Raw genomic sequence first — 6,677 nt, 5'->3', positions numbered from 1 at the left:
ACAAGATGTTAAGACTCAATCCTGGATAAATGACATGCTGAGATGGGTGTGTTTTTGCAGCGTGGCACCTAGATGTCGGTCCTCTGGGAATGTGTTGCTCCGCACGGGGAGTCGAGGGGGGAGAGCCTTCGATTTTCCATCAAGTGCATCCAAATGCCTTCAGACCTCCCTCTTCACAGTCCTGACAGGCACACCTACGTACACATCTTCGCATCATCACACTCCTGTGCACATGCAGACTGATGGCTGCAGCTGCTGCACACCTCTCTGTGTCTGACTGACATATATATTTAACCACCCACACGGGCTTTACATGACACGCAACATGCAAATTGAGGCACACTGACACAGATAGGCTTTTCCGCTCATTGTTTCACGTGTGCAGGGCTGCCCCCCCGGAAAATCACCAGAGATTTGGGGAGTTTTAACTGGTGCAGGGCCCAGATTGGCGGCTTTGATCGTCAAGCTCGATTCAACCTCCCAAAATGTTGACTATGGGTTATTTAGAAGCTGCGGGCTGCTGTGGACAAACACAAACACACATACAGACTCTGCTTTTCCTGGCATCAACAGTCTGGGTTTCCCTCTCCTCCCACCGTCTTCTCATCTCCATCCTAAATGTGCCAAGCTTTTGTTTTCCAGAGTTTTTTTTTATCTCGACAATACACAGAAATTATAATAAGGCTCCTCTTCTGATATTTTGAGGCTCTGACCCAGTTTTGATTTGTTCCACGGGGGGCGTTGCATCGCTTCAGAACACAACCCCAAAATCCTGATAAACAGTGAATCCCCTCTTTAATTGCAGTAGAAACTTTCCCAGCATAAACAAGTGGTGTCTGATGCTGGAGTTCACCTAACCTGGCCAGGGTAGTACGATATATTCACCCTACAATGTCAGATATGATGAATCAGCCAGATTGAGACATGTGTGTCTTTAAATGAGGTGGTTAGAGGGGAGCAGTGAATGACAGAAGGACAAAGGTAGAACAGTAAAAATGAGAAATAGGTACAGAATGAGCCAGATGGAGGTTTGAATAATCTGCTAACTGCTTGTACTATAGCGTGACGCGCGTCTGTCGCCGTAACCCGCCCGATGAGGAATGAGGCAGATGCGTAATGGTGTAGGAGAAGAACTCAAATGTCACTCGGTAATGGGCAGCCTGTTATATTAATCCCAGTCAGGGGCCTCCTTGAGACTCCAACATCCTTGGGGAGGAGTGTCATAAAAAATAACGCAGTAAAGAGAACTGTGTTGCAATGCAGCATGAAAAATGCCCTCCATCTGCAGTGACTCAGCCAGTGAATCCAAGGTAAAGAGGAATATGTTTGCCCTCTCTCCTTCTCCTCTCATCTCCACGCTTCTCCGTCTCGCTCTCCACATACGCTTCAGTTCATGGACACACACAGACACACAGACACACAGACACACACACACACGTGTAGAAGGAAAAGGGAGGCACTTGCTTCAGCACATTATCAAGGCCTGCTAACATTCATCGGGTCCTGTGTGCATACGGATTCGGTCACTGTCCTCAAATAGACATATGAATTCATGCATGCTTGCTCAAACAATCACCACTGTCTTTCCTTTTCTAGATCAAACAGCAGCAGATGCATGCGTTTTCTTCCCCCCCCCCCCCCCCCCCCCCATCCAGTTGGCTAATCTGTTAATTCTACATTCCCGGGGTGAGACAGACAATAAGGAGGATGACGGGCTTCTACGTTAAAACCTCCGGCTATCGGATCTGCGTGGTGAGACCGTCTATTGTTACGGGGCTTTCTAATGTAAATAGGCAGTGTAAACAACAATCACTACATGCTACTGTCCTAGATAGATACTACTGTGCATTGCAACAACATTAGGCACAAAGATATATTTATGCATGACTGAGTACACTCACATTCACATTGTCCAGCAGTGGCTCAGTCAGTAGGGGCTTGGACTGGGAATCGTAGGGTCCTCAGTTCAAGTCCCCAAACAGTCTTTAATTATGGAAAGTGGACTGCTACTTGGAGAGGTCCCAGTTCACCTCCTAGGCCCTGCTGTGGTGCCCTTGAGCAAGGCACCGGACACCTCCAATCCCCCCCTCCCCATTGATCCCCGGGCGCTGCACAATAGCTGCCCACTGCTCCTAGTACTAGGATGGGTTAAATGCAGAGGACCAATTTCACTGTGCATGTATGTGACCAATAAAGAGGGTTTCATCCTCCGATTTGATTCATTCTTTGCAGTAGACCGTAGTGAGGCTAAGGACGGCACAGGCATAAACAAGAAAATTGTCATTGAGGTGAACTTCACAATGTAGAGATTTCAGTATTTCCACAATAAAAGTCTCCACCTCTTGAGCAGACGAAGAGGTCGTCTGATTGAGGTCAAGGAAGGACGTAAATGAATCTGATTGCTTTTGGCAGAGGCATAGAAAACTAGTACAGTTAAAACCCAGTGCTGTAAAATGCAATGGCTCTTGGCCAAAGCTGTTGTTTCCACAATAAAAGCCTTCTCTGTTTGAGCATTTACAGTTTTCTGATCGAGGTCAAGGAAGGATATGAAGGATAATTGGTAGAGACTTTATAACACATAGAAAAACAGTAAGAAACAATCTCAATGCTGTATAATTCAATGAAGGGTTCAAATCGGTATTACATCTACTAAGAAGGTTGTTTCCAAAGTATCCATGGTGTACAATTAAAACAGTGATGTTGGTTTAGAAGTTGCTGGAGGAAGGAAGCGTTAGTCAGCATTATCTCCTCTGGTAAAGCATGTTCAATCGACTCTCAGTGAGATAAAGTTCCCAATGTGGAGAGTTCCTGGTACGTCGTTTTAAATACAGGACAGTATTTCCACAGTGGAAGACTCCACTTCTTGAGCGGATGAAAACATTCTCTGATCGAGGTCAAGGAATGATTTGAAGAAGAATACCAAAGGACTAAAGGACCAAATTGTGCTTTTTCCTTCTAAAAGGTTGGTGAAGCATGGATTTGTGGGACAGAATCATTTACTTTTCTTTGGTTAGGGGATGGTCCAACGAGTCCTATGATAAAGGAAATAAGGAGGTAAGGATAGAAGCACCTTTCTTGAGAAATTAGAAAATCCCATCATAGCCGTCACCTGTATACGTCTGAATTATTACAGCCATTTTGGAACGTTCTCTAAGCATAAAAGAAGCATTCAACAGCTGCATTGGTATTCAAGAAACCACTTTAACTTCATGAGCATGAACGGATCAGCACTTCTTCCTTTTTTCCACGGCAGTCCTCACATGTGTATTCCCAGGATGTGTTGCCTGCAACCCCTCGCCTGCCTGCATTTTTGATTTTCAAAGCGATCCACCTGTAATTCAAGGAGCCTTGCTTGCCGACTCGCGTTGCATTGAAAATCAATCCGAGGGTTTTTCTGAAGATGATTTTATAGGATACTGTCATACGCACTCTCCCAGTTTGAATCATATCTTGTTTTTGATCATCTTCGGGGAAATGACATTTACTCGGAACAGCCATGGCTATTCATTCATGATTCCTACATTATCCAGTTCTTGGGTATCAGTTCAGGTGTGTTCTTCTCTCGTTTCTGTACAGATTGAGTAACTGCAGCTCCATGACTTCCTGGACTCTGTTGCTATATCTGAAACTTCTTAATCTGATTACAATTGAGAGCGATGATACATTCTGTCCGACACATTACCAGACTGACTGTTCCATAATACATGTTAAGGACCCACTGCAGACATGACATGGAATGTGTGCAGGAGATCACAGGAACCTGGTTTCTTTTGGAGTAATTCAAAGCTAGCATGTAGGTCTCATTCAGAAGAGACATTTTGACATGACACATTTACATCTCACATCTAAAAGACAGAAATTACGAGCAGCAAAGTTGGAAAAAGAGTCGGAGCTATCAGGAATTTTTGACAGCAAAGTCTGAAGAAAAGAAATACAGATGTATCAACAAAGCTGTTGCAAAACGGTCCCAAAGCCACATCTGCTGGTAGTTACAACTTAATAAAGCCAGTATTGACAGTAATACGGTTGATTTAAGATACTATATACTGTTTGTATCTGGGCTGAAGAACTGTAAATCCACAGAAGTGATTCATTCAGGCTATTTAAATTATGGGACTACAAGAATAGCATGGGAAATAATGCTGGAGTGCTACCAAGTCTTCCATTTTCTGCTGACTGCGTGAGTGTAGCAATAGCAGGAAAAGCACAGGCGATATTAATAAACAACAACAATGGCTGTGTTCTATTCCAGTAAGCCCTAACAGTGTGTTATTCATTTCATTATATTGTATCCCCATGCACTTTATTTTTTACTTTATTCCCCAAAACCAGATCCAAATGGGAAGGCAGTGTCCATTGAAATGCATTGTTTTATACAGCGTCCTTTATTTTAGGATCTTAAAGCTTTATTGTCGTTTGAAAATGTCAAAACAGTTATTTGGAGGTGTGCATGTTGGATCCAGGTTAAATGGATGAAACAACGTAAAAGCTACTAAGCCCTGCTCATGCAGACCTTGTGATCAAAGCTATGAAAAGAACTAGGAGACTTATTTTTATCCAACTAGTATGTCCAAGGGTCTAGTATTACATTTCCTTGTTACTGCGATAATAAGTTCAAACAGTTCAATGTATGAGCTACTTCTGCTTCACAGATCTTCTGCATGTCAACTTTTGAAGACCATGTGATGGGTTGAAAGCTCCAGGAAAAGCTAGTGAGAGGACTTTTAGTTGGCATTGTTTTGTAAAACCAGACAAATGATGGTTAAACTAGAATATCTGTTTGCATCTGTGTCCGACATTCAATCAAGTTGTATTTTCACACCCATGTTCAAATCATAATCCAATCATTTATCCAATTAAATGAGTGAAATTGTGATGATTAGGTTTTTAAGTTTTGGCCGACAATGTGTTCTGTGAGGCTACAGTTAGCTTGACTTCTGGAAGTGAATGTTTGGGCCAAATTTGAAGAAATCTCATGGAATTCCTGAGATTGGAAAATAGTGTTGACAAACGTTAGGACTGTGAGCCCCAAATCATAAGGCCTCGGGCAAGGTGGGGCCCGGCACAGAAGAATGAAAATGGCAGTCTTTTTACAAGATCTTGGTCATATTTAACTACTATTTGCATTTAAATGACCATATTTCCTAACCACACATTGGCAATATTATTATGCAAACACATGCAGAAACACGCAGTACATGCTTAGGGAGCCTAATGTAAAAACTCCTATACTAGATTAAATGATACCTCCCCTCCACTGGCACACTGACACCCTTCCTCAGATTAAAATAAACCCACAGCCGTGCACGTCTCGTAAGAGCACATGCAGGCGAGAGAGAGCATGACAGCCTCTGCTGTGGCCTCACTCATCCGTGGCCTGCTCCGATGCAGATGTGCTCTCTCCCTCGTTAACCTCGACCAATGGGAGCCGCCCGCGCGCAGCTGTGCAGCCGACACGCCGCTCTGCCTCACCAGACTGCGGCGCTGGCACGAGGAAACCCACTGGCACAGAGACAACGCATCCTCGCACGCTTGGACACATGTACGTACACAGAGTACACGCACACACACGGAAGCAGGGACATGACTGTATTTCCAAACACCTCTGCTGCACACTGCGCTGCCTGGCATGTATTACACGCAGTCACCTTGTTCAAGGCCAGAAATAAATAGGTAATTTATTGACAGGGTCCGTATCCCTGACTACACTCAATTACACTTTGTGAGGGGGCTTGTGGAAATGTGTATCTATTCCTATATTGTTCCACAGCGGCTCTGCATGCTGCCGGGCTGCAGCTAGCACCACCACCGCCCTCTTCACAGTAACCATAGCAACAGGTTGGGGCTACCAGGGCTTTGAGGGGAGGAAGGTCAAGGGTTGAGTTCTGTTCAGTGGAGAAATCAAATCTGCTCTTTGCAAAGACAGCAGCTCTGAAGATTGATGTCCTGCAGGAGAGGAGTCTGTAGTGAGCACTGCTTCGGGGGGGTTCAGGCTGCTTTGACCCGGGCCAAAATCTGCTGCCGATGCCCACTGTGTCCCAGTCCCCTATCTGTCTGATCCAGAGGCTTTCCTCTCTGCTGAATCAAGATGTTTTCATCTGCCTGCGTGACACACCAGAGTGTCGGAAATGTTGGATTTATTCCAGGGTTCAATCACTTTTCAGTCTGTTGATTTGTCTCTTTTTTTTCCTTCTCTCTTTTACTTCAGAAGCGAGCCTACAGGTGGTCGCTTACTTTACTGTAGCCATGGCAACTGCCCACGGAAAGCTGGCGGAGAAAGAAGATGAAAAAAAAACAACAACCTTCACTTACCTTTAGAAGGGGGCAGCTCCTCGGATGAGCGTGGGCGGTTAAAGTAGGTTTTAGGCTCTGACAGACCTCTGACTCAGAATGAAAAAAGGACACTGGGCCCCAGTGTCAAGCCCAGGTGGGTCCAATCACTCCCCTCAAGGCCGGTCCACAGATGGGCTGAGCCAAGAGGGGGTGAGTGGCGAGGGTTGGAGAGGGGAACTGGGCACAGTCCTGGCACGGAGGAGCTGAGCCATCTGCCTGTCAGGACTGCTCCGTTTCAGACCCCTGTGCTCTGGCTCTCCGGTGTCCCCACCACAGATGGACAGCCTTCAGAAAGGTGTTAGTCATGCCTGGGCTGCACTACAGTGACAGTACGAGGGCCGCGC

The sequence above is a fragment of the Eleginops maclovinus genome, chromosome 6 (assembly GCF_036324505.1).
Source record: "Eleginops maclovinus isolate JMC-PN-2008 ecotype Puerto Natales chromosome 6, JC_Emac_rtc_rv5, whole genome shotgun sequence".
Classification (NCBI taxonomy): Eukaryota; Metazoa; Chordata; class Actinopteri; order Perciformes; family Eleginopidae; genus Eleginops; species Eleginops maclovinus.
The sequence above is the reverse complement of the archived record's forward strand: the minus strand, read 5'-3'. Positions refer to the sequence as shown.